This window comes from Zingiber officinale, chromosome 11B (genome assembly GCF_018446385.1).
Source record: "Zingiber officinale cultivar Zhangliang chromosome 11B, Zo_v1.1, whole genome shotgun sequence".
Taxonomy (NCBI): domain Eukaryota; kingdom Viridiplantae; phylum Streptophyta; class Magnoliopsida; order Zingiberales; family Zingiberaceae; genus Zingiber; species Zingiber officinale.
Window position 1 is genome coordinate 61006788 of NC_056007.1, and position 27644 is coordinate 61034431.

The 27644-nt window shown below is 43.7% G+C and overlaps 1 long non-coding RNA gene across 1 annotated transcript; it reads right to left on the minus strand.

Moving 5' to 3' along the window:
- Positions 1–11011: 11011 nt before the first annotated feature.
- Positions 11012–11755, minus strand: LOC122035393. Its single transcript, XR_006126970.1, has 3 exons — positions 11533–11755; positions 11362–11461; positions 11012–11068 (listed from the first exon to the last, which is right to left on the minus strand). It is a non-coding gene; the product is annotated as an uncharacterized LOC122035393 (long non-coding RNA).
- Between the last annotated feature and the right edge of the window lie 15889 nt (positions 11756–27644).

Below are 27644 nucleotides of genomic sequence, written 5' to 3' on the forward strand. Positions count from 1 at the left end.
TTGTCCCAATTGAGAAGGTAAACCCGCAGCCTGTTTAAATAAAGAAGGAGGAATGGAGGTAGAAGGAGGTAGAGAAGAAGAGGACGCAATAGAAGGAAAAGGAATAATAGAAACAAGAGAAGAAGAGGAAGAACTAGACGGAATAGAAGGTGGCAGAGTAGGAGAAGCTGATGTAGTTGTAGGAACACTAACAGTCGAGGGAATGGCACCGGGAGAAGACCTCCGGCAAGGTGTCCGTTTTGCTCGAGGCCTAGAAGCCAAGGGAGGCAAAGCCAATGCCAAAGATGCAGAGGACACAGAAGGGATAACGACCGTCTCAGAAGCAGAAGCAGAGGGAGCTGAAATAATAGAAGAAGAAAGGATAAGTAGACCGGGTCTCATCATCCTAAGAGTAGGATTAGAGATAATATGGGTTGGAGTTATCGGTGCCTTACCTCTCTCAAGAGAAAGAGGCGCTGGGACAAGAGGAGCTTGCACAAAAGTACCAAAGAAATCGCCAAAGGGAGAAGCCTCAGAGAGATTTGGCTTTTTAACTAAAACCACAAAAGGTTCTTCTTCTTCTTCTTCCATGGCTGCAACATCCTCTGCCTGCCGTTCTTGTTCAGATAGTAAACCCAAGGTAGAAAAATTAGGATTCGATCGGCGGTCGCGCAACCATTCTTCTCCAAGATTATTTACAAAAGACTTAGTTATGGCTGGATTCTTGTACATAAGGGCTGATAGAAGAACATCAGCTGAAACACAGGAATTGAACACCGTTAAAAAAAAATGTATTAAATTAGTAAATATGGATTGAGATGTTTTTACATACCAAAGGATCCCTCCAAAGGGGTGTCAATCTTGCTTATTCCGAAATGAAACATTAAACCTTCCACAATTAGGTGTGGCAAGATGAATTTTGCTCCCCTCAGTTTAGGTAGAGCAGAAGCAACAGAGGGATCGTCAAGAAGATCATGGGTGCTAGGAAGTGGAGGTAAGTCATGTATCCATTGAATAGGAAACGGAGGGGGAGAAGGGAGACGCATATAGAAAAATTTATGATACCATTCCCCTTGAGGAGGAATGCGGTTGAACAAAATAGCCTTGGGACGAGATTGGAATTTAAAAACACCAACATCCACTCGACGAGGAATGAAGAAGTGGTGAAAAAGACGTGGAGACAAAGGGAAGTCTAACAGTTTAGATACCCCAATAAAACCCATGAGAATGGAAAAGGATTGGGGGACAAACTGATTGAGTGGGATATTAAAATAACGGCTGACATTACAGAAAAAGGGGTGAAGAGGAAAGCGAAAACCTTGTAGGACCTGGTCTCGGAAGATAGATACACACCCTAAAGGAGGAAGATGCGGACCCTCATGAGGAGCAGGACGGATTATGTAAGACGGAAAACCATAGGTAGCCTGCAAGTCCACTTCTTCTGTATCTGTAAGATTGGAAACACACGAAAGAAACCATGCGGGAGGAGAAGCTGCCATAGAGCGACGATAAAATGAAAAGGAATCAAGGGAGAGGGCGAAAGATGGAGGAAAGCAGAAGAAAACTTCGTAAACCCTTGTTTTTTCTTCTGGCCCTGTACTAAAACCCCCAAACAGAAACAGCAGAAGGAAAAAAGGAGAATAAAAGGTACTTAGAATTCCAATCGTCATAAATAATAATATTAAAGAATAAAATCAAGAGAAAGAGGTAAAGTTAAGTAATCTATCTCGAAAAATATGTGAAGTTTCCTTAGAAGTAATTCTGAAGAGAGCCTGACAAGTACAGAGAAAAATCAGTCCAGTAATCATAAGTTTAGGGTATGGGTATAATAAAATAAAAGTTGAGCACCAGATATTAGTTAATAGACGAAACTTGGTTAAAAGATACTGAATATGGTCTGTAAGTATGAAACGGGCGGTCCCGATGGATCAGCCGAGACAAAGAGCAAGCTATCATGTCGACCAAAAGCTTATCATAATGAGTCAAATAATATACACTATAATAAAACCCCATGAGACTCGATTAACACGTGAAAAGGACACATGGAGACTTAGGGGTAAATCGGTCGAGTAAAATAAATCGACCAATATTAAGGACATTATGATAGAGCTGTGTCAAATCGGGCGAGACATAACTACACTATGAAATATCGGGCGATACTTATTAATCTTGATATATATCGTCCGGTCATAAGGAAACGATCTAAGACGTGACAACCTGTTGGGAAAGTTTGTATGGTAATAAACCAAGCAACATCGGACACATTCATATAAAACAGATAACTATCATGAGAAAGAGTAAAATTAATAACAAAAGGAGAATAAGCAGCGTTATGTGAGATCGTCATTACAGATCAATTTCCGCCCGCCTCTTTACAAAAGTTTGAATTTAAGTCAAAGTCAGCTTAGGATACAGATCAGGGGGTTTGTTCTCAATCAGTCTGCGTCGATTTAAGAAATTAGGAGGAGGGTCTCAAGATAAGTAGCTTTCTTCTCTTAATTGCTGAATTTCCCCTTGAGCTCCCGCAGTAAAAGCTAATAAGATGGACTTCACGATTGGCCTATTGAATTCAGGAGACTCGATCATGGCAGTGGCCCACTCCCTGTAACGGATATCTTCGCCACCCTTGTAAACCACCAAAGCCATCTGAGAAGTCTTCAATTTAGCTTCTTTTTCAGAAACCTCGGTCTTGACTGAGTTAAGGGAAGTGCTCAAGGAAGTTATTTCATCTTCCTTTGGCTACAGGGCTTTGAGTTTTTCAGTCAATTCTGCTTCATAATTATCCTTTAGTTCGCCAAGTTTGGAAGTCAATTCTTGGTTAAGGTCCGTAACCGATTTAAATTTTGTCTGAAGACTTTCAATTCGTGCTTCGAGTTGTTCCTTGGCAGCAGCAGAAAATGCAGCAGAAGATAACTCAGCAACCTCTTGTTTTAGCTTATCATTTTCAGATTTCAACCTCTTGTTCTCAGTATATAAGTTGTGTAGTAGTCGAGAAAAACCCATATTTTCTATCCATCGCTGGAAGTATAATGAAAAGCCATAAGATAACAGTTGAGAAATAGAAAGCAGGCGTTAGTAAGCACACCTGATTCTCCTTATGAGAAAAGCGATCAATTGCCTCAGGAATAGAGAGCTCTTCAAAAAGGGGACGAATTTCATCTCAATCGCCAGCGAAGGAACCTCCTAGAAGTTTGGGGAGAACGGGAATAGTAGAAGAACTAGTAAAAAAGAGGAAGTAGGAATAGATGGAGGAGCAAAGACTAAATAAGAAGAATATGAGGAAGGCAAAGACCCAGAAGTCGGAATAGATAGGGGAAAAGTGAAGGATACATCACCAGAAGCGTTGGCATTAGAAAAGGGGGAGGCAGGAAAACTAAGAGAAGGATAGAGTTCTGCCAATGTCGGCTCATAAGAAGGAAGGTCAGCAGAAGCAAAACCTTCCGAAACTGGCTCGTCAGTAGGGAGAATGAGCCTCCTTTTTGACGGAGGAACTCTGGTAAGTTTGCGCCCTGGGCGTTTACCCTTAGAAATTTCAGCTATCGATTTACCGGAGCTACCGGGAGACGTGAGCTCAATGAGGGGAAGAGGGGCAGATAAGGAGACAGCAACAGCTGCTGGAGAAGTAACAGCGGGTAAAGAACTGGCAGGGATCTCTGCGGAGGGACCTTCAGGAGCTTCAAGAATGCCCAAAGGACTGGGTGCTTCAGCTAAAGGGGCTGGTTCTTCAATTGGAGGGGGAAGAACAATAGCAGCCAGAAGTTCGGCTTCTTTGGCGCGAATAACATCCTCTGCCAGACGTAGTTCCTCGTCAATCAAAGCATCATAGAAGCTGTCCACTACGTAGAGAAGAAAAATAGTTTAGTTAGTTAAAAATAAGAAGAAAGAAATAAGGTGTTACCTAAAGGAACTCGAGTATCAGGTCTGACAGGGCTTAAGCCAAACAGGTATAGGAGATCAACCCGTAGCCACTTAAGAATAGAAAGTCGATGATTTAACAATTTCTCACAATAGATAGGTAAAGAAGGATGAAGATGAAACTCCTTGACGTTGGGCAAGGGGGGCAAGAAAGATTTCCAAGCATGAGACCAAGGAATGGGTCCTGGAAACTTTAAGAAGAAAAAACGAGATTTTCATGCTTTGAGAGACGAAGGCATATCCTCAAAAAGAACCATTTTAGTCCGTGAATGAAACAGAAAAACACCCGGTTCTGAACATTTAGGATAAGAGAACATGAAGAAATTTTGAGGAGTAGGAGGAATATCCTGTAAATGAAACAACATGTAAGTACCGCATAGGTAATGAAATGCATTGGGGGCAAACTGTTGCAAAGGAATATCAAAATACTGGCTTATTTCAATCAAGAAAGGAGGAATAGGAAACCTTAAACCCCCTATCAACTGATCCTTAAAAAAGGTTACGCAATTATCAGGAGGATGATGAGGACGATCAGTTGATTTTGGGATTATGATACTGTATTCCCGGGGAATTTCATACTGACGACGGATAGCTATTCTCGCATTTTTTATCAAAGGAGGAAGACATATGGACATACCAAGGAGCAATTGCTTCCTCAGCCATGGACAAAAGTATAGACTAGTGAAACAATAGATTACTTACTGAAGACAAGAAAGGGGGTTGTCGAGAAACGGTGAGCGGGTTGGTTGAAGGCAACAAGAAAAGAACTCTAGAAAGAAAAAGAAAGGACAAAGTTTTAAAGGAGACGAAGGGTTTAGGGTTGGAAAAGCACACAGCCGTCGTCAGATCAAAACACTTTTATTGCAGCAGACGCTGAGGATCACAATAGAAAGGCAAAAAACCCACGTGACGTGGCGGTTAGAAAAAGTATGTGTCACACCATCATAAAAACATTTATATCGGATGTGATAGGTCGGATCACGCTGGGGTTGGTAGCATCTCGGGGTACGCTTCTAACATTCTCTCACCTGAAGAAGAGTCAATCACCAGCTAGGAAGCTTCGAAAGAAGACGTGATCAACTGGACATGAAAAAGCGAAAAGGACTGATTTCCTTGACTAAAGTCCAAGCTAAAGACAAAAAATATTTAAGGATGAAGATTTAGGCGAATGACAGATTTCGAATTAACGCCCTTATGAAATACAAATTAATATTGATCGAAAATGATTTTATATTGACTTTGGTTATGCTGGGAAGGTATAATATTGATGTCAAGCAACGAAACAATGTTGGCTGGCATAATATTAACCATGATATAAAAGTATAACAGTTAAGATAGTCTCGGTCATGATAAATAACACATAGGATATGCAGAGAGATAATGAATACAACATTACATTTATTCTTGTAAATTACAGAAAGACTCCATAGAATCATTTGACTTAATACAAGAGTCTGTTGTTACACTTAGAATCTGATCAAGTACATAATATTACATTTTCCCTCAAAACAGTAAGCCTCAGACAAATAGCAAATAACAAAATTCACAAACACAAGCTCTCACAATGCTTAGAAAACTTCAGTCCCCCTGGGTTTAAACTTACCATGGAGCAGAGATGGAAATATCTCACTTCGCCCAGGCTTGTCAAGGCACATAAGTGGCAATATTCTGCCCGGGACGAAGAAAGCAACAAAGTAGAAAAACTCAAGGGCCGGGGGAAGGAGAAAGGTCCATACAGACCATAATGGAAAAGTAAATGTAAAAACCACTTCCCCTCTCAAGCCCTAGAGCTCGGCTAGTGAAGCAACCAGGTATAGCCCAAGGCTAACATGTGCTGTGCCCTTCACACAGCACCCCTGGGTCATTTGGCTGCCCCTCTATGAGTAGCAAAAATCTCTCTGAAGTTTCTTGAGTCCTTCAGAGCATCGGCATCTTTGGATGAAAAATCTGACTTGTGAAGCTTCATCTCTTAAGACAATCCCTTGAACCCTAGAGGTAACCGGAGCAAAAATCCCAATAAACTCATATATAGATCTCACCTTGTCCAACAAAAGTCGCCCCCAAAGAGGAGGATCCGAGACCATAGCCTTAGCAATAAAAGGTGGCAAGGAAGGAAAAGAACTGAGATGGGTGGTGGATGAAGAGAAGGTTGTAGCCCTATTTAAAGGGGCAAAAGGCTCACCGGAGCACCATACTTGATTTAGTGAGACAGTTGTACACAAAATCTGTGAGGTCATTTCAATATCTGGAGTAGAGTCACGAGTAGGAAAAGATAAAACCAGACTTATGTCTAGTCAGTCGTCTACACCTCCTTCGACTAGACTTGAAGGGAAGGCTAGTGATATGGGTAAGGTTTTGTGGGTCCCTGATAAGGAAAGAAAAGGGGGTAAGGAAACTAAGAAGATAGGCCAATATCGACCGATACCTCCCAGGGGGAGTTAGGTTTGTCTCGGCCGGGACATACCTCCCAGGGGGAGTTGGGTTTGTCTCGGCCGGGACATACCTCCCAGGGAGAGTTAGGCTAATATCGGCCGGGACATACCTCAAAGGGGGAGTTAGGTTATATCGGCCGAAACATGCTTCCCAGAAGGAAGATCTATATACCTCAATGGAAGTAGGCTAATATCGGCCGGGACATACCTCAATAAGAGATAAGTCTATATCGACCAAAATATACTTCCCCAGAGGAAGATCTATATGCCCTAAAGGAGTTAGGCTAATATCGGTCGGGACATACCTCAATAAGAGGTAAGTCTATATTGACCGAAATATATTTCCCCAGAGGAAGATCTATATGCCCTAAAGGAGTTAGGCTAATATCGGTCGGGACATACCTCAATAAGAGGTAAGTCTATATCGACCGAAATATACTTCCCCAGAGGAAGATCTATATCCCTAAAGGAGTTAGGCTGATATCACCCGGGACATACCTAAATAAGAGGTAAGTCTATATCGACTGAAATAGGCTTCCAAGGTGGAAGATCTATATACCTCAAAGGAAGTAGGCTAATATCGGTCGGGACATACCTCAATAAGAGGTAAGTCTATATCGGCCGAAATAGGCTTCCAAGGTGGAAGATCTATATGCCCTAAAGGAGTTAGGCTAATATCGGTCGGGACATACCTCAATAAGAGGTAAGTCTATATCGACCGAAATATTCTTCCAAGTGTTGGAGCAATCCCAATGGTCCGTGCGACCATGTGTTTTGGTGTTTGGGCAAAGGGTTTAAGTTAGGTTCACCCTTGTATTTGATATGTGTATTTGAGTTGTGCAGGTTTGCAGGATACACATGTGACTCAGGTTGATGGCTTCGGGTCCGGTGAAGGATGGAGCATCTGAGGGACCGTGGACAAGACAGCGAGGACAAGGGTTGAGGGAAGCGACTTCGAGGTATATGCGAAGGATGGCATTGGGGACGAGCCGCGGGCTTGAATGCATCCGAGGGACGAGAGCCAAAGGAAGTAGGCTTGAAGGCAAGAGGTTAAAGCTGCAAATGAAGCGTCAAATGAGTCATAAGGGTGAGGGTACGAGTGCATGAGAGATTGTACTCGGAGTAAAATCCATGTTTTAGCAGTCGACTGGTGCAGTCGACTGGGGCAGTTGACTGGCAGTGAACAGAATGTCTCTGTTCGCTCAGTTAGTGTGGAATCGAGCCGTTGGGATGTAACGGTCGAATTTCCATAGAGGGCAGTCGACTGCGTATTTTAGCAGTCGACTGGTAGGCGGGGTTTTCCAACCCGTGGCCTATATAACCAAGCCTTGGAAGCTTGGTTGAGGTTGACGAAATATGGTGGTTAACCCCTATTAGTAGTCTACCTGTGCCCTAGCTTGTAAGAAGTTCTTGTGAGAGTTGTGGTGAGGTTTCTCCACCCACAAGGAGCTACGTGAGCTAGCCGGAGGTCTTCCGGGGAGTAATCCACCGACGGATAGGGATCGTCCACCTTACGGACACGCCGTGGAGTAGGAGCTTTATCTCCGAACCACGTAAATGATCGTGTAGCTTAGTTTGCATTCTTTCCTTTAGTATTTAGCTTTCTACTTGCTTTGTTTGCATTTCCTCTTGCACACTAACGTTGTAGAAAGAAGCGAGTATTTGGGGGCACCGTCTATCCAACCCCCCTTCAAGCCGGTCATCCGATCCCCAACAAGTGGTATCAGAGCGAGGACGCTGTCTATTGGACTAACCGCCAAGGAGGCAAAAGATGACCGGCTTGATTGAACCTCCAAAGTTTGAAGGAGGAAGCCTTGGGGATATCACCTATTGGATGATGAAGATGGAGATCTTCTTCAACACGGATTGGGACACCATGATGGTGGTAAAGGAGCCATTCAAAGTCCCAAAGGACAAGAAAGGAAAGAAGCTCCGAACACGACATTGGACGGAGGAGCAAACCTCATGATCGGAGGCAAACTCAAAGGTAATAGCAATTTTAACTGATTTATTGCCTCCTAATGCGATAAGTGGTGTAGGTAAATATGAGAACGTCCATGAATTGTGGAGCAAAGGGAAGAAATTACCATGGGAGGAATTTTTACCTACACAAGAAGAAGAAGAAAAATCCGAAGAAAGTGATGAAGTGGTCCAAGAGGAGAAGAAGGACCAATCGGATGTGGAGCCCAAGGAGATGGGCTTAGTAGCTCAAGAAGAGGAGGTGGAGCAAACGGAAGTTGAGTCGCCCTCAACATCCGAGGAGGAGAAGGAAGATGAGGCATCATCTACATCCTCAAGAATTGAAGAAGATTCCAAGACAAGTGAAGAAGAAAAAGTCTTGGAAGTCAACATAGCAAGCACCTCCACCGAAGTGAAGTCAAAGAACAACATAATTTGCTTCGGTTGCAATGAAAAAGGACACTACAAGAGTAGGTGTCCAATGGGTAAGAAAGAGGTAACTCCTAAACCCATTCAAATTAATTTGAACACTAATATGGGTTGTAGGAATAATGGTGCCAATAGGAAGAAATGACACATAGTGTGCTTCACGTGTGGTGAGCGGGGTCATTACCACACCAAATGCCCAAAGAAGAAAGAAATCAAGAAGTTGGCGCATTTGAAGAAGGAGGAGAAGAAGTGGAGGAAGAATGGAGCCTCGTGTCAAGGGGGAGCTTCAAGGGTAAGGGAGGTATACCCTAATTTGAAGTGTAATTCAAATTCAAATTCTTATGTTCCCATGCATGTTAGGAAAAATAATGTTAATCATTATATGCCCATGCAAAATTTTGGTTTCAAATATCATGATAGGAGTAGGTTAATTGTAGATCAAAACCCTAGGAGACCCATTCATGAAAAATCTAGAAATGGTAGACCTAAGGAGACCCAAGGCATTAATCCCAAGAAGGGGAGACATATGCCTAGAAATGGTAGGTCTAGGAATGTCCAATTTGGACAAATTAACTCTAGGGTTAGGAACCTAGAGAAGGAGAATCAAGCCTTAAGGGGAAAGCTTGATAAGTTAGAACAATTCCTTAAGAGATTCAATGTTGGATCTAAGGAATTAAATATGGTGTTGGGTAGCCAAAGACCCAACCATGATAGATCGGGCTTGGGATACCGATCTAGTGTCACGCCCCAGAGGAGTCTCTGTCCGAAGAAATTTCGGCAGCATCTCCCCTGTACGGCGGACAATATGAAACTTTCTACATTTCACATATACATCAGCCACAGGCGGCTGGAATGATAACAAAAAAACTAAAGACAAACACCACGCAGTTAATAAAGATATCCAGCCTCTGGCTGTCACAACCACGCAGTTAATAACAGTAATCAATAATAGTAGGACTCTGACTCGAAATCCACCCTACTCCACTACACTCGTAAAGCTCAAATCCAACGAACTCACCTCTTCTGCCGTCCAGGCAGGCATATAGTAGAATAAAAACCAAACCATCCAAAAGTCCATCAAACGGTAACAATCCGTACAATATCCATAAATAAAATTCAAAACAAAACTAACACATAGTCTGATGGATGAAAAACCAAAATAAAGCAAATAACAACCTAGTAGAGAACTAGCTCTACGTGCAGATGGGGGGCCAGCGACTGGAACTGCTCCGGACAGCCTCAACCTGAAAATATCAACAATGGAGGCGGGGTGAGTCCAACACTCAGCAGGTACAACTGATATGCATAATAAAACAAATAACAGACAACACTAATCATGCGTACAGTCTCCTGAATATGAGGAGGGTAAATGCAACTGAAATGAAATCAGAAGATAACTGTACTGACCGGATCAAAGTATAAAGGTAACAGGTCGTCAGACCGAGTGAGTCATAATCCTGTATGCATGTCAATCAATGCATCCAAACAAATGCAGCATATAAGTGCAGCAATCACAAGCAAATAAAAATGCAATAAATGCATATGTCAACCCCATACTCTGAAATCAATGCTCCTGTGCAATGACAGAGTAAACGGGATGCTGTCGGAGTACTCCTGTCCTGTGACCCCAAATCATAAATGGGGGAGCTCAATGCTCTCATCTCCCGGTACACGATGACGGGGAGGATATCTCTGCCGGCTACCACGCTGAGTCTCCTGACCAACGGAGCCAAACAAAGTCCACCATCTGCCGGCTACCACGCTGCTACCCTAAATGCCAACGGAGCCAAACAGAGCGGAACTGACTGCCGGCTACCACGCTGAGTCACCTGACCAACGGAGCCAAACAGCAGAACCGCCACACACCAGCCAGATATACAAATCCATGGGTGATGTGTGCAGTACATGTAACTGGCGATGAGCTCAACCAAAGTAGAGCCGACAATCGCACAGCATGCAATCATGATGCATGATACTGAACATGGCAATCTCATGAATAACATGGCATGATCCATGTAAATAGATACAAAGTGTGTACCACAAGAAGACGTATCAAATAGAAGGTACACAAATCGAAGAGGGTATCAAATAAACCCTAGATCCAGAATATAACCGAGCATGTGGTTAGGTCACTACCTAAGGCATATGTGATCAGGTAGATAATATGCAGTGCAGAATAAATAAACAAACAACATGTACTAATCATGTAGTGACCAACCGAAATAAACAGGTAACACAATTACTGTTATATGTTAAACATATTATCATGCATATCAAAAGACATAAGTCAAAGTACCCGCCTCCAATAAAGTGGTCCAAATCCGACTCCGAGATACTCGTCTCGCGTCAAGATCCTGTGTTAAACAAACAAATATATATTTTTTTATTTAGCTAAATCCTACTGAATAGCTAAATAAACAAATCTCTAAAATTGAATTAGGGCAAAACCCTAATCAATAACTAATAATCCATGCATACAACCTTACTAATCTTGTATCAACATGTTTCAATTAATGACATTCTAATCACACTCAACATTCAACTACAACCTTTAAATTAAAAACATGTCTTACTACATGTTCCAAACTAAACTCATCTACAGCATACTCAAGTATCAAATTACACTAATCAATCACTCTATACGTACCTCAATTCACACACTGCTCTAGATCCGCAACCAACAAGTAGCTGTTGGAAAGAAGGCTGCCGGAACCAAGAACAAGCAAGCCTCACAGCACACAACCTCACTGCTGCAATCAAAACGGATCAATAGCAGATCAATCAATCCAATGACACACCAATGGAACAAGAACCTCACCTTGTTGGCTATGACCTAGGGCACGACACAGAGAAGGGAGGAAGTGAAATCTGTGGCCACCGACGGCTGTGTACCCTAACTAGGGCACGGCTTGGAGCAAAGAGGAGAGAATCGGGCTGGGGGCTTGATCGGCCGTAGTCCTGTGCTCGATCTCTCCGCGGCCAGGGCAACAGGGAGTCGACTGTGGCCCTAGTCACCGGCGGCAGAGGAGTAGAAGGAAAAACCGCTCGGGATTAGGGAAGGAAGTTAGGACACGCACGGAAGACCGGCAGCACTTCCGTCCGGCGTCGACACTGTGCAGAGTAGAGGAGAGGCGACTCTCGTCGCCGGCGGCAGAGGGGAGAGTGTGCGCACGCGAGAGAGATGAAGAGAAGATCGGGTTTTGGGAGAGGAAACCGGCGCGAGGAAGAAGGAGAAAAGGAACGGGCGGAGAAGGTGTCGAGCACGGGGAAAAAAATAAGAGAAAAAGAAAAGATAAAGGAAAAATAATAATAAAACTTTTCCTCATTAAAACAGGGTAGTCTAAACAGGCTTTTCCGAGCCCCGTTTTTATCCCCGTTAACTCGTCCGTACGAGCTCCGAAAAATTCCCGAAAAATTCCCAAAAATTCTGGAAAATTCTCTTATTAATATTCGCCTATTTTTCGGTATTTTACATCTAGTCCCTCCAAGGCTAATGAGAGATCATGTGCTAGGGTGGCAAATGATCATGGCAAGGGAGAGTCCTCCAAAGCTAAGGGAAAGTCTTATGCTAGGGTTGCATATGACTATAGCAAGGAGAAGCCAATAAATGGAAAGGGAAAGTCATTTAATGGTAAGGAGAAATTAACCAAGGACAAAGTGTCCAAGGTTAAGAAAGTTATATTTATAGGCCAAGTGTCACCGGAGGTGCACCGAAATGGCCTAGCCATTGTGGATGAGTCACCTAGGGAGGTGGCTAAGGCTAAGAGCTCTAGGGGGAGCTCAAAGAGTCAATTTGGGACTCATGGCCAATGGATCTCAAGTGAGTTTTGTTAGGACCTTCGGATGGCTAGAGAGGGGGGGGTGTGAATAACCTCCACTAAAAACTCAATTAATTCCTCACAAAAATTTGTTAGCACAGCGGAAATAAGCAAAAGGAAAACTGATGCAAGGAAAAGAAACAACCCACCACTAACACAACAAGGATGTACGAGGTTCGGGGATAACTTGCCCCTACTCCTCGGCGTGTCCGTAAGGTGGATGATCCCTTGATCTTTCGGTAGATCACACCCCAGACAAATTCCGGCTAAGTATTTCTCCTTCTCGATGGAGTAACCTCTCCACAAAGTCTCAGACAAGATTTGAAATGAAGCACAAGACTTACAGAGTTTAGTGGCTAAAAGGAATGAACAATAAACTTACAGCCACGATGAAAGCAAAGCACAAAGACAGAAGAAGTTCCTCAGCCAAGAGCTTAAAAGCACAGCACTCTTGCTTGATCGACAAAGAGTTTTTTCAATCCTACTTCAAACCTCTCTTCTTCCTTCTTCTATATTCCTCTGCTTTCTCACTGTCTTCAGCCAGAGCCAAATCACTGTCACCTGTATCGAATCACTGCAACCAACTCAGGTGTCGCCAATCACTCTTCCTCCTCATCTGGTTCTCTGAACTCACACCAATACCATCCATGATCTTCACTGGTGTCTCTGAGCTCGAACCAATAAGCAAGAGTCAAGCTGTTGCCAACTGATCGTAGCCAGTGAACGTTGACGCTCCAATTGCACAATTTGTAGCGAAACACAGCAGAAAGAGCACTTGGTCTTATTCTTCTGATGGAGCTTAATTTGAATTCAAGCATTGGCACGACACCTGCAATCTGTAACTCAAAAATCTTACAGCAAATGGTTAGATCAGATGAATCAGAAATCACAGAGAAACAGCAGAAGACAAACGACATCGTTGTGGATCGGTCAACAGACCGATCCATAGCCCTCTGGACCGATCAGAACATATCCTGATCGGTCTGGGAAGCTTCTGATCGGTCTGTGGACCGATCAGTCTATAGGTGGATCAGTCCACAGACCGATCCCCTATAGTCCTCTGAATCCATCGCTTCCTTCTGATCGGTCTACAGACCGATCAGATAACTTACAGTGAACTACTGTCTGGTTACTGATCGGTCACCAGACCGATCAGATAACCCACAGAAAGCTACTGTGTGGTTACTGATCGGTCACGAGACCGATCAGATAACTTAGGTATCACTGGATCGGTTGACAGACCGATCCAGATAGCCAAAGTATCACTGGATCGGTCAATAGACCGATCCAATGCCTCTGTTAGTTTTAGAGCTTCCCAACCCTAAACCCTAACGTCTTCCTGGTCCAGAGAACGAGCTACCGAGCCCTCTCCGACTTCGTCCGATCCAGAGAACGAGCTACCGAGCCCTCTCTGACCTAGTCCGGAGAACGAGCTGCCGAGCCCTCTCCGACTTCGTCCGGTCCAGAGAACGAGCTACCGAGCCCTCTCTGACCTAATCCGGAGAACGAGCTACCGCGCCCTCTCCGACTTCGCGTGCTAAGTATCCGTTCTTGGACTTTTCCTCTCCACATGATCAACCTTGATCATTAATCAGTCTGAGTTTAATTAATATTTGATACAAACTTAAATCAGTGTCAACATCAAAACAACAGCCAGGTCAGACTGTATTAACAATCTCCTCCTTTTTGCTGTTTGACAACACGATTTAAGTTTAGATCAGAAATGTTCATATTTCCATAATTTTAGGGGAATCAAGAACCTCCCCCTAAGATAGATACAACACCATGTAAGGATAGGGGAATCAAGATCCTTCCCCTAAAGCCAAAATTTCATTTATCTCTAAACTTAGTTATCTTCTCCCCCTTTGTCAAACACCGAAAAGGTGCGAAATAGGTAAGAAAGCGTTAAAGGACTCCCCCTTAACCTATACTGTCTTTTTCTTAATCCACCTAGAATGCCCTCTAAGTGTATTATAAGACAGTAATAAAGAAATAATAGACATACAAGACATGGCATATGAACAGCATATTAATAGCCAATAGGAAGTGAAACATAAAGAAAAACAAGAAAATCAGCAAGTATCCAGGTCAGACATAAGTATCCAACAAACAACATCCAAAACATAGATAATCAAAATGACAGCATAGAACAATGTGTATCAATCAACCTCCTCATCATGAGGAGCATCAGCATCATCAGCTGGAGGAGTGGGTCCTTGAGGTGGCATGCCGCTGCTCGAGGATGGATAGCCCGGGAAATACTGCGGAGGTGGGTATCTGGCCATCCATCCCATAATCGCCTGATGTGTCGCCAACTGCTGACTGCGTAGGTCATCGTAGCGCTGGTCAATCCGAACGCGCAGCCCGTGGAGCTCAGCAACCAGCAGCTCATCGTGCTGATCAATGCGGCTCTCCAGCTTGGCGATCTGCTAGCGCAGATCAGGATCTGCCTCTCCATCGTCAACAGCAGCAGCAGGAGGAGCAGCAACAGGAGCAGCCGCAACCTGTCGTGGAGGTGCCCGTGGTAACTCACCTAGTGCTCTCCCATCCTTCCACCGAACCTCCCCATTCTGTCCTATGATGCCAGACTTGGAAAATGCCCGTTTCCCAAGTCTGCAGTCCTGCCTGACCATCTTGACTATTCTACCCTTTGAGACATCAATCTGAAGGGTCTCGAGCTAATCTGTAATTATATGCCCATAAGGCATATAAACAGTGAAGCTATTTGGCTCACTATGGGAGATGATCGAAGAATAGATGCTAGACATGATGTCAAAGTCGAGACGCCGACGCAATCCATAAAGCATCAGGCAATGATAAGGTCGGATCTCAGACAGGGGTTTAGATGTGATTGGCAGAAGGCAGTTCGTGACAATCTTAAAGAGAATGTAATCTGGAGCAGATAATCTCAAGGCTGCAAAAGTAGGGAAATCAACATCTAATTCATCTAGCCCACCCGGTCTAGGATGTCCGAAGAAATACTCATAGATGGAGTCAGATGAGACATCAAAGGGTGGAGATAAGGAGTCTGGTAAGTCAGGATATATAGAAAAGGCATTTCCTGAACACCTACGGCAAGCAAGATAATCAAAGAAGGCTGAGAAACTGAAATCAAGAGTTTGCTTAGCAACTTTTGTTTTATAACTTACATCATTAGTTTGATGAAGATTGTTATAAAACTCAGATACTAATTCATAATTGATATCTCGCTCTAAATAGACAAGTGAATCAAGTTTGTAATAGGCAATGATTTCTGATACAGATGGACAAAATTTGTCCATGAATTTTCGATCCACAGACCTACAAGGGAGTAATTTGAAGGTCCGTTGTTTAAAGGCTTGTTCATAATGGTGGTTTGGGAATCTCCCGGAGACAGATGGTTGAGGTCGAGAGGGAGCCTTAAACTTAGACTTCTCAGGCGACTTAGAGGTTCCTTCACCCACTTGTTTCTTCCTAAGGTGCAACAATGTGATACAATGGGGCAAATAAGTGAGCACCGGAGCCACCAACAATCGAATGCCAAAACAAAATGCACAGATACGATGAGAAATGAAACTGAAATGCCAAGGTGAGTAGTTCTAGGGAAGTATGGAGTTACCTTGGTGCCATTGAAGTATCTTTTGGCTAGGGCTTTGGCTAGGGCTTCGGCGTGCAAAGAGAAGAGGAGAGTTGAGGTGTAGGAAAGTGTCGGCTAGGGCTTCAGCGTGAAAGGAGAAGAGAAAGTATCGGGAAGATTTAAGAGAGATCGGCTACAGGTGTTGAAATGATCGGACGGCTGTCCGATCAGGAGATATCAGAAACTTCCTGATCGGTCACCAGTCCGATCAGGGAACCTCCTGATCGATCTCTGGACCGATCAAGGAACATCCTGATCGGTCTGTAGACCGATCAGAAAATGATCACTAGCTGCGTACCAGACTGACCTGATCGGTCCGATCAGGGAACTCATGATCGGTCTGCAGACCGATCAGTAGGCTTCCTGGAATACAAAACGAACCTGATCGGTCCCTGGACCGATCAGATTACAAACAGAAGGGTTGGAGAGATTTTTGGATCGGTCGACAGACCGATCCACCTTCTCCTGATCGGGCTGTAGACCGATCAGTGTCTGATACTGAAGTTTCTCTAGTAATTTCAGTAACTGAAATTCGTAGAGGTGTTCGATAATTCGTAGAAGTTTCACCAGTAAAACTTCCAAATTCAGTACCTAGAACCTGAAGAATCTACAAGCATAACTATTTCCTAAAGATTATGGTCTGAAATTGTTTATAGCCCGAAAGTTTCAGACATTTAGAAAAACAGACAACTCAAGGCTTGAAAACTGAAATTTTCGACCTTGTTATGTTCAGTTTCAAGTTTGTCAAAATATAACCAAATTTCTATCATTATTTCAAGGACTTGTCCTAGTTTCAATCAAAATCATGAAAAGTATCAATCAAAGGTATCAAACAGTCCATCAACCAAAGTTATATAATTTCTAGGTAAAGGTCCAACCAAGTTTCCTTGGTTGGAATATATGAGTAAGATCTAGGAACCAAATACACATGAATTATGTAATGGTCTTCCCCATACTCAATTTATGTCTCTTCAACCTAATTATTCAAGGGATGCATGATACATTTTGAATAATTCGGCTGATCCTAGCATCTCACCCCATTTCTAGCAAACAAAAATAATTTGTTAAACCTTATAGTTTGTGTGAGATGTCCCCCGAGTTGCCCAAATTAATTTCCCAATTTCTCTTGTCATTTTAATTGTCCTTATTGATCATGATGAAGTCCTAATGGTCTATTGAGCCAAACACATTCCCAATTCTTTCCTCAAATGACTAAATTCATTTTCCGAAAGAGGTTTGGTGAAAATATCGACTAGGTTTGACTTGGACTCAACATATGTGAGTGCAATGTCTCCCCTAGCTACATGATCTCTAATGAAGTGATGACGCACTTCAATATGTTTGGTCCTTGAATGATGGATTGGATTTTTTGTTAGGTTTATTGTGCTGATGTTATCACACAACACTTGCACTCCCTTATATGAAAGCCCATAATCTTCTAGAGTGTGGATCATCCACAACAATTGTGATACACTCTCTCCCATGGCAATGTATTTAGCCTCGGTTGTGGAGAGAGCAACGCAATGTTGCTTCCTACTTGACCAACTAACCAATGATGAACATAAAAATTGGCAACCCCCACTAGTGCTTTTCCGATCCAATTTGCACCCAGCATAATCGGAGTCGGTATAACCTATCAAATCAAAAGACTCAATATGAGGGTACCAGAGACCTACTCTAATTGTGCCCTTAAGGTATCTCAGAATTCTCTTAACTGCAATTAAATGAGATTCCTTGGCACATACTTGATATCTAGCACACATGCCCATAGCAAAAAGTATGTCCGGTCGACTAGCTGTGAGATATAGAAGACTACCGATCATGCTTCTATATTGCGTTAGATCAACTGGTTTTCCATTCTCATCATTGTCAAGGCGAGTGTTCGTCGCCATTGGAGTGGATACTTCCTTAGAGTCACTCATTTTGAATTTCTTGAGCATGTCTTGAGTGTATTTCGTCTGATGGACATAGATGTCATCTCAAGTTTGTTTGATTTCAAGTCCAAGGAAGAATGTCAATTCTCCCACCAGACTCATCTCAAACTCACTTTCCATGTGAGTGATAAATTCATTCAAATAGCCCTTGTTATTTGAGCCACAAATTATGTCATCGACATACACCTGGGCTACAAATATGTTTTCACCATCTCTACGCAGAAATAGTGTTGGGTCTATTTGACCTCTTACAAAACCCTTTTCTAGTAAGTAAGTTGACAACCTTTCGTACCATGCTCGAGGTGCTTGTTTAAGCCCATAAAGAGCTTTCTTGAGCTTGTACACGTGGTTTGGAGCTTCGGTATTCACAAACCCCGGTGGTTGTTCAACATAGACCTCTTCTTTAATGAAACCATTTAAGAAGGCCGATTTAACGTCCATTTGATAGAGCTTGAAGCCTCTATGTGCAGCAAAAGCTAGCATTAAACGAATGGACTCTAATCGAGCCACGGGAGCATAAGTCTCATCATAATCGAGGCCTTCGACTTGACTATAGCCCTTGGCTACAAGTCTTGCCTTGTTTCTTACGATTTCTCCCTTTTGGTTTAACTTATTTTTGAAGACCCATTTGGTTTCAAGAATGGTGGTCTTCTTAGGTCTAGGAACTAAGTCCCACACTTGGCTCCTTTAAAATTGAACTAACTCATCTTGCATAGCTATGATCCAATCAGGATCGTGCAATGCCTCATCAACTAATTTTGGTTCGATTTCTGAGATCAAGGCGACCTCATTAGACTCATTTCTAAAGAATGATCTAGTCCTAACCCCTTGTTGAATGTCTCCCACAATCTGGTCTTGGGGATGACTAGAGACTGTCCTAGATTACCTTGGTGTTGGCGGTGCCTCAAGTGGTCTCACTAGACACAGGCAAGGGCTCAGTATCAGGCAAAGGATCAGACTGAGTCCTCTCTTACCTTTGCTCATCATCATCGGAGTCAATTTCGACTCTTTCTATGTTTTGATCATTTAAACTTAGATTTCTAAGTTCAAATTGAATTTCTCCTACATCCCTTGATTGATCATTTGATTTAGGAATTTCTTCAAATGCTACATCCGAGGACTCTTCAATCAATTTAGTCCTATTGTTGTAGACTCGATAGGCTTTGCTGATGAGAGAGTACCCGACTAGTATCCCTTCGTCAGCCTTAGCCGTGAACTTTCCAAGATGATCCTTGGTGTTCAAGATAAACACCTTACAACCAAACATCCTAAGATGTTTAATTGTAGGGGGTCTCCCAAACCAAAGTTCATGGGGAGTCTTTCCTAAAAACCTATGTATCAAGACTCGGTTTTGTACATAGCAAGCGGTATTTACAGCTTCAGCCCATAAGTAGCTCGGTAGTGAGTACTCATTGAGCATGCTTCGTGCAGCCTCTTGCAAGACTCGGTTCTTTCTCTCCACAACCCCATTTTGTTGTGGGGTCCTTGGAGTAGAGAACTCATGCCTATATCCTTTTTCTTGACAAAATTCTAAAAATCTATGGTTTTGAAATTCTCCACCATGATCACTTCTAATTGTTTTAATTGTTGTTGATTTTTCATTTTCAGTTCTTCTACAAAAAGAAACAAAAACATCTATGGTTTGATCCTTATTTTTCAAAAAGAAAGTCCATGTATATCTAGTAAAATCATCAATGATCACTAAGCAGTATCTCCTTCCATTCAATGAAATAACATTACTGCAATCAAACAAATCCATATGCAATAAATCTAAAGCAGTAGATGTACTTACAGCGCTTTTACCTTTATGAGACGCTTTTGTTTGCTTACCCTTTTGACATGCATCACATAATTTTGTCTTTTGGTACTTGATGCTTGGTAAGTCTCGCACTAATCCTTTGTTGGCCAGCTTTCGAATATTCTTCATGTTTACGTGGGCCATCCTCCTATGCCACAGCCATGATTCTTCTTCTTTCGACATGAAACACTTAGCAGAGGCATTAGTAGCACTTTTAAAAAATACTTGATAAATGTTATCTACCCTTGTGCCTACTAGTACCGTGTCAAGTGTGTCAATGTGTTTGACCAGACATTGACTTGAATGAAACTCAATTGTGTAACCCGTATCACACAATTGGCTGACACTTAGGAGATTAAAGGTCATCCCCTTGACTAGAAGGACATTTTTTATTTGGAGACATTCGGATATATGAATATTGTTGGAGGATCGGTGGCCGGCTTGAAGGGGGGTTGGATAGACGACACCCCCAAATCGTTGCTTCCTATGATGTTAGCGCAGCGGAATACAAACAAACACAAATAGAAAGCTAATCACTAAATACAAGAATGGAAATGCAAACCGCTAACACGTTCGTTTACGTGGTTCGGAGATAACTTGCTCCTACTCCACGGCGTGTCCGTAAGGTGGACGATCCCTCAATCCGTCGGTGGATTAGTCCCCGGAAACTCCGGCTAGCTCAAACCGCTCCTTGTGGGTGGAGAAACCTCACCACAACTTCAACCAAGAACACTTGGACACAAGAGATCCTTGAGCACTTTGGTGACTACTAATTAGGCTTTAACCAAGTCTAATTTCGTCGCCTTGGCCGGCCATACCAAGCTCCTTCTTATAGAGCTTGGGGAAATCAGCCTTGCTGATTTGCCCGTTACCAGTCGACTGGTCCTTGCACCAGTCGACTGGTGCCAGCCAAACGGCACTCCAACGGCTTACTGGTCCCAGGACCAGTCGACTGATCCCAGCCATTTCGGGCACAGAATGCTTCTGTGCTCACCACCAGTCGACTGGTCCTAGTACCAGTCGACTGGTACAACCCTAAACTTAGGGTTTCCCATCCCGAGTACATTTCACTCGCACTCGGACCCTCACGACTCACTTGACTCTTCTTTGCAGCCTTGACCTCTTGCCTTCAAGCATACTTCCTTTGGCTCTCGTCCCTCGGATGCATCCAAGCCCGCGGCTCGTCCCAATGTCATCCTTCGCGTATGCCTCGAAGTCGCTTCCCTCGGCCCTTGTCCTTGCTGCCTTGTCCACGGTCCCTCGGATGCTCCATCCTTCACTGGACCCGAAGCCATCAACCTGAGTCACATGTGTCACCTGCAGTCCTGCACAACTCAAGTACATATATCAAATAACAAGGGTAAACCTAACTTAAACCCTTTGCCCAAACACCAAAACACATGGTCCCGCGAACCATTGGGATTGCTCCAACAAATATCTCCAACTCCTATAACCTTAAGGCTACCATTATTACCAAAGGACACATTACCTCTATTTTTGTTTTGAAGGGTAGTAAAGAGTGACTTGTCCCCGGTCATGTGCTTGGAGCATCCACTATCAACAAACCAAGTTGATAGATGCTCCCCCTTGACAAATGCCTACAAGACACGAAAGATAGATGTTTTAGGTACCCAAATCTTGGGACCTAATGCATCTATAATGAAAGACCTAGGAACTCATGCCTTGGTCGCACCCTTCCTAGTCTCATGAACCCTAGAAGCATGTGATCTATGAAATTGGGTTCTAGACACTAGGGAAATGAAACTAGACTCCTTAGGTTGATATCCTAACCCAGCCTTGTTGTAGACCACCCTTTGGGCATTTAGAATCATATCTAAGGTCTTAGAGCTAGTTGAGAATTTCTCAAGCATTTTCTTGAGTTTCTCAACTTCACTCTTTAAGGCTTTGTTTTCATCCTCAAGAAGCTCTTGATGTAGGTCATCAACCTCATCTTCCCTAAGAGTCTTCAAGTGTTCTACTTCATCTTTTAATGATTTGATTTCAGTTTTTGATTTCTTAAGCAAAGTAGATAAATGTGCAATAGTTTTATAGCATTTTTCTAAGTGAGGAGAAGTTACCTCTTCATCATCCGAAGATGATGAAGCCGCGGCTGATGTATCACTTCCGGAATCCGATTCCTCCCTTGCCATGAGCGCTAATTGGCGAGTGCTTTTCTCCTTCTTCTCTTCCTCCGATGAGCTTGAGGAGGATTCATCCCAAGTAGCTTTGAGAGCTTTCTTCTTCTTGGCCCTTTCCTCCTTCTTCTTGAGTTTTGGACACTCGCTCCGATAGTGTCCTTTCTTGCTGCACTCATAACACGTAACATTAGTCTTATCAACATTTTGATCAATAGACTTACCTTTCCCTTTGTATCTCCGGCTCCTTCTCATGATTCTCCTTACGAAGTTGGCCATCTCGCTTGATGATGATCCACCTTCATCATTGGACTCGGAAGAGGATGAGGATGTAGGAATCTCTTTCTCCTTCTTCTTTTCTTTCTTCCTTCTTCCATCCTTGCTCTTTTCTCCTGCAACTAAGGCAATACCTTTCTCTTTTTGACCCTTGTTAGAAAGTTCATGAAGTTGCATTTCACAAAAGAATTCATCTAATTTAATAATTGAAAGGTCCTTGGAGACCTTGTAGGCATCTACCATAGATGACCACAAGGCATTCCTCGGAAAGGCTTTGAGAGCGTACCTTACAAGATCGCGATTCTCTACGCGTTCATCTACGGAATGAAGACCATTGATGATCTCATTAAACCTTCCGTGTAGTTCACTTATCGTTTCGTTCTCCTTCATGGTGAGATTTTGTAGTTGGTTTAGGAACAAGTCTCTCTTGGCGATTCGAGAGTCTCGGGTTCCTTCCTGGAGCTCGATGAGCTTGTTCCACAAATCCTTTGCGCTCACAAATGGACCTACCTTGACAAGTTGATCTTTGGCTATCCCACATTGTAGAGTGACCACTGCCTTGGCATCGGCTTGTCCTTTGTGAGTTTGCTCGGCGAACCACCTTGACGACTCTAGTTCCTTACCTTCTTCGTCCTTCGGAGGTGTGAACCCTTCCTTGACCGAGAACCACATGGAGATGTCGGTCTTGAGATAATACTCCATACGGATCTTCCAATATTGGAAGTCCGCTCCGTCGAAGTAGGGTGGACGATTGGTGCTAAAACCTTCCTTCATAGCCATCTTCTTGCTCTTTAGGGTGTTAATCCGGATGAAGAGCGCCTTGCTCTGATACCACTTGTTAGGACCTTCGGATGGCTAGAGAGGGAGGGGGTGTGAATAGCCTCCACTAAAAACTCAATTAATTCCTCATAAAAATTTGTTAGCACAGCGGAAATAAGCAAAAGGAAAACTGATGCAAGGAAAAGAAACAACCCACCACTAACACAACAAGGATGTACGAGGTTCGGGGATAACTTGCCCCTACTCCTCGGCGTGTCCGTAAGGTGGACGATCCCTTGATCTTTCGGTAGATCACACCCCGGACAAATTCCGGCTAAGTATTTCTCCTTCTCGGTGGAGTAACCTCTCCACAAAGTCTCAGACAAGATTTGAAATGAAGCACAAGACTTACAGAGTTTAGTGGCTAAAAGGAATGAACAATAAACTTACAGCCACGATGAAAGCAAAGCACAAAGACAGAAGAAGTTCCTCAGCCAAGAGCTCAAAAGCACAACACTCTTGCTTGATCGACAGAGAGTTTTTTCAATCCTACTTCAAACCTCTCTTCTTCCTTCTTCTATATTCCTCTGCTTTCTCACTGTCTTCAGCCAGAGCCGAATCACTGTCACCTATATCGAATCACTACGACCAACTCAGGTGTCGCCAATCACTCTTCCTCCTCATCTGGTTCTCTGAACTCACACCAATACCATCCATGGTCTTCACTGGTGTCTCTGAGCTCGAACCAATAAACAAGAGTCAAGCTGTTGCCAACTGATCGCAGCCAGTGAACGTTGACGCTCCAATTGCACAATTTGCAGTGAAACACAGCAGAAAGAGCACTTGGTCTTATTCTTCTGATGGAGCTTAATTTGAATTCAAGCATTGGCACGACACCTGCAATCTGTAACTCAAAAAACTTACAGCAGATGATTAGATCAGATGAATCAGAAATCGCAGAGAAACAGACGACATCGTTGTGGATCGGTCAACAGACTGATCCATAGCCCTCTGGACCGATCAGGGCATATCCTGATCGGTCTGGGAAGCTTCTGATCGGTCTGTGGACCGATCAGCCTATAGGTGGATCGGTCCACAGACCGATCCCCTATAGTCCTCTGAATCCATCGCTTCCTTCTGATCGGTCTACAGACCGATCAGATAACTTACAGTGAACTACTATCTGGTTACTGATCGATCACCAGACAGATCAGATAACCCACAGAAAGCTATTGTGTGGTTACTGATCTGTCACGAGACTGATCAGATGACTTAGGTATCACTAGATCGGTCGACAGACCGATCCAGATAGCCAAAGTATCACTGGATCGGTCAACAGACCGATCCAATGCCTCTGCCCTAACATCTTCCTGGTCCAGAGAACGAGCTACCGAGCCCTCTCTGACCTAGTCCAGAGAACGAGCTGCCGAGCCCTCTCCGACTTCGTCCGGTCCAGAGAACGAGCTACCGAGCCCTCTCTGACCTAGTCCGGAGAACGAGCTGCCGAGCCCTCTCCGACTTTGCGTGCCAAGACGTACTAGGACCTCTCTGACCTAGTCCGGAGAACGAGCTGCCGAGCCCTCTCCGACTTCGTCCGGTCCAGAGAACGAGCTACCGAGCCCTCTCTGACCTAGTCCAGAGAATGAGCTGCCGAGCCCTCTCCGACTTTGTCCGGTCCAGAGAACGAGCTACCGAGCCCTCTCTGACCTAGTCCAGAGAACAAGCTACCGCGCCCTCTCCGACTTCGCGTGCCAAGTATCCGTTCTTGGACTTTTCCTCTCCACATGATCAACCTTGATCATTAATCAGTCTGAGTTTAATTAATATCTGATACAAACTTAAATCAGTGTCAACATCAAAACAACAGCCAAGTCAGACTGTATTAAATGATCATGGCAAGGGAGAGTCCTCCAAAGCTAAGGGAAAGTCTTATGCTAGGGTTGCATAGGACTATAGCAAGGAGAAGCCAATAAATGGAAAGGGAAAGTCATTTAATGGTAAGGAGAAATTAACCAAGGACAAAGTGTCCAAGGTTAAGAAAGTTAGATTTATAGGCCAAGTGTCACCGGAGGTGCACCGGAATGGCCTAGCCATTGTGGATGAGTCACCTAGGGAGGTGGCTAAGGCTAAGAGCTCTAGGGGGAGCTCAAAGAGTCAATTTGGGACCCATGGCCAATGGATCTCAAGTGAGTTTTACTTGGGAGTCTAGGTTAGGTCATGAAATGTGCCAAGTGGTTTGGAGACGGACTTGAGTCTCAAACCTAGGGAATTGGCACACATGGGTTGTGTTTCATGCTTGAAAATATGACATTGGGGTCACATACAATGATAATTGGTTTTGGATGTATAGATGTCATATAAACCAATGCTAGGGATGCATTGTGGGTTAGTATGGGCAAATACAGCAAGAGGAAGCCAAAACTAGGACTTTAGGTCAATGTTCAATTGAACTTTTTAGCTAGTTTTATGTTTTGTGTCAATCTTGGGATTGGTGATAGATATATTTTTATATATATTTTTCCCAAGTAGATATTGATATAATAGATCTCTCCATAAAATTTAGGGATTTTTGGAGGTCTGTGGAATTTCTGGCGCATTTCTGAAGTTGGGCAGAAAAGGTTGATTTTTTCATGAATAGGTACCAGTCGACTGGTACAGTTACCAGTCGACTAGTAACACTGTTCACGAGCACAGAATGTCTCTGTAAACTCGTTTTCATGGGGGCAGTCGACTGGTACTTCTTGCAGTCGACTGATACCAGTCTGAAAGTGTTTTCAGCACTGGATTTTGACCGGGTCAGCTCATATAGATGTATGGGATCCATGGGGGATACATACATGAGTTTAGGGTCATTTGGAAGACAAGTTTTCAATAATTGGGATATTGTTGGAGAACTTTTTGGATGTTAGGCAAAGGGGGAGAAGTAAGGTTTAGTTGGGAAAACCTGAAAATACCTTTGTGTAGAGGGAGCCTTAGGATAGGTTCTTAAAAAGCCCATTGTAAAAATCCTAGCTCATGGGGAGCGTAGGTGTAGGGGGAGCCTTGGGATAGGTTCAAATGCATGATGCATTGTTACGGCGGTTGCCAAGTGTGTAACCTTGGCAACGTAAGTCCATTCGGCATTGTAAGTCCAAGTGTGTAGCCTTGGCATCATAAGTCCACTCGGCGGAGTAAGTCCAAGTGTGTTGCCTTGGCATCGTAAGTCCATTGTATTAGCATGTTTATTTGCTATTTGTTTTCCCTAACTTAAACGTATTGCCAAACACCAAAAGGGGGAGATTGTTGGAGCAATCCCAATGGTCCGTGCGACCATGTGTTTTGGTGTTTGGGCAAAGGGTTTAAGTTAGGTTTACCCTTGTATTTGATATGTGTATTTGAGTTGTGCAGGTTTGCATAATACAAATGTGACTCAGGTTGATGGCTTCGGGTCTGGTGAAGGATGGAGCATCAGAGGGACCGTGGACAAGGCAACGAGGATAAGGGCCGAGGGAAGCGACTTCGAGGCATACGCGAAGGATGGCATTGGGGACGAGCCACGGGCTTGAATGCATCTGAGGGACGAGAGCCAAAAGAAGTAGGCTTGAAGGCAAGAGGTTAAAGCTGCAAATGAAGCGTCAAATGAGTCATAAGGGTGAGGGTAAGAGTGCATGAGAGATTGTACTCGGAGTAAAATCCTAGTTTTAGGATTTTAGTGTAGCAGTACTGTAGCGCTACTGTAGCTGTACTGTAGCAGTCGACTACATGTTTTAGCAGTCGACTGGGGCAGTCGACTGGCAGCGAACCGAATGTCTCTGTTCGCTCGGTTAGTGTGGAATCGAGCCGTTGGGATGTAACGGTCGAATTTCCATAGAGGGCAGTCGATTGCATGTTTTAGCAGTCGACTGGTAGGCGGGGTTTTCCAACCCGTGGCCTATATAACCAAGCCTTGGAAACTTGGTTGAGGTTGACGAAATAGAGGTGGTTAACTCCTATTAGTAGTCTACCTGTGCCCTAGCTTGTAAGAAGTTCTTGTGAGAGTTGTGGTGAGGTTTCTCCACCCACAAGGAGCTACGTGAGCTAGCCAGAGGTCTTCCGGGGAGTAATCCACCGACGGATAGGGATTGTCCACCTTACGGACACGCCGTGGAGTAGGAGCTTTATCTCCGAACCACGTAAATGATCGTGTAGCTTGGTTTGCATTCTTTCCTTTAGTATTTAGCTTTCTACTTGCTTTGTTTGCATTTCCTCTTGCGCACTAACATTGTAGAAAGAAGCGAGTATTTGGGGGCGCCGTCTATCCAACCCCCCTTCAAGCCGGCCATCCGATCCCCAACACCAAGGTGGAAGATCTATATGCCCTAAAGGAGTTAGGCTAATATCGGCCGGGACATACCTCAATAAGAGTTAAGTCTATATCGATCGAAATATGCTTCCAAGATGGAAGATCTATATGCCCTAAAGGAGTTAGGCTGATATCGGCCGGGACATACCTCAATAAGAGGTAAGTCTATATCGACCGAAATAGGCTTCCAAGGTAGAAGATCTATATATCCTAAAGGAGATAGGTTAATATCGGCCGGGACATAATAAATAAGTCTATATCGACCGAAATATA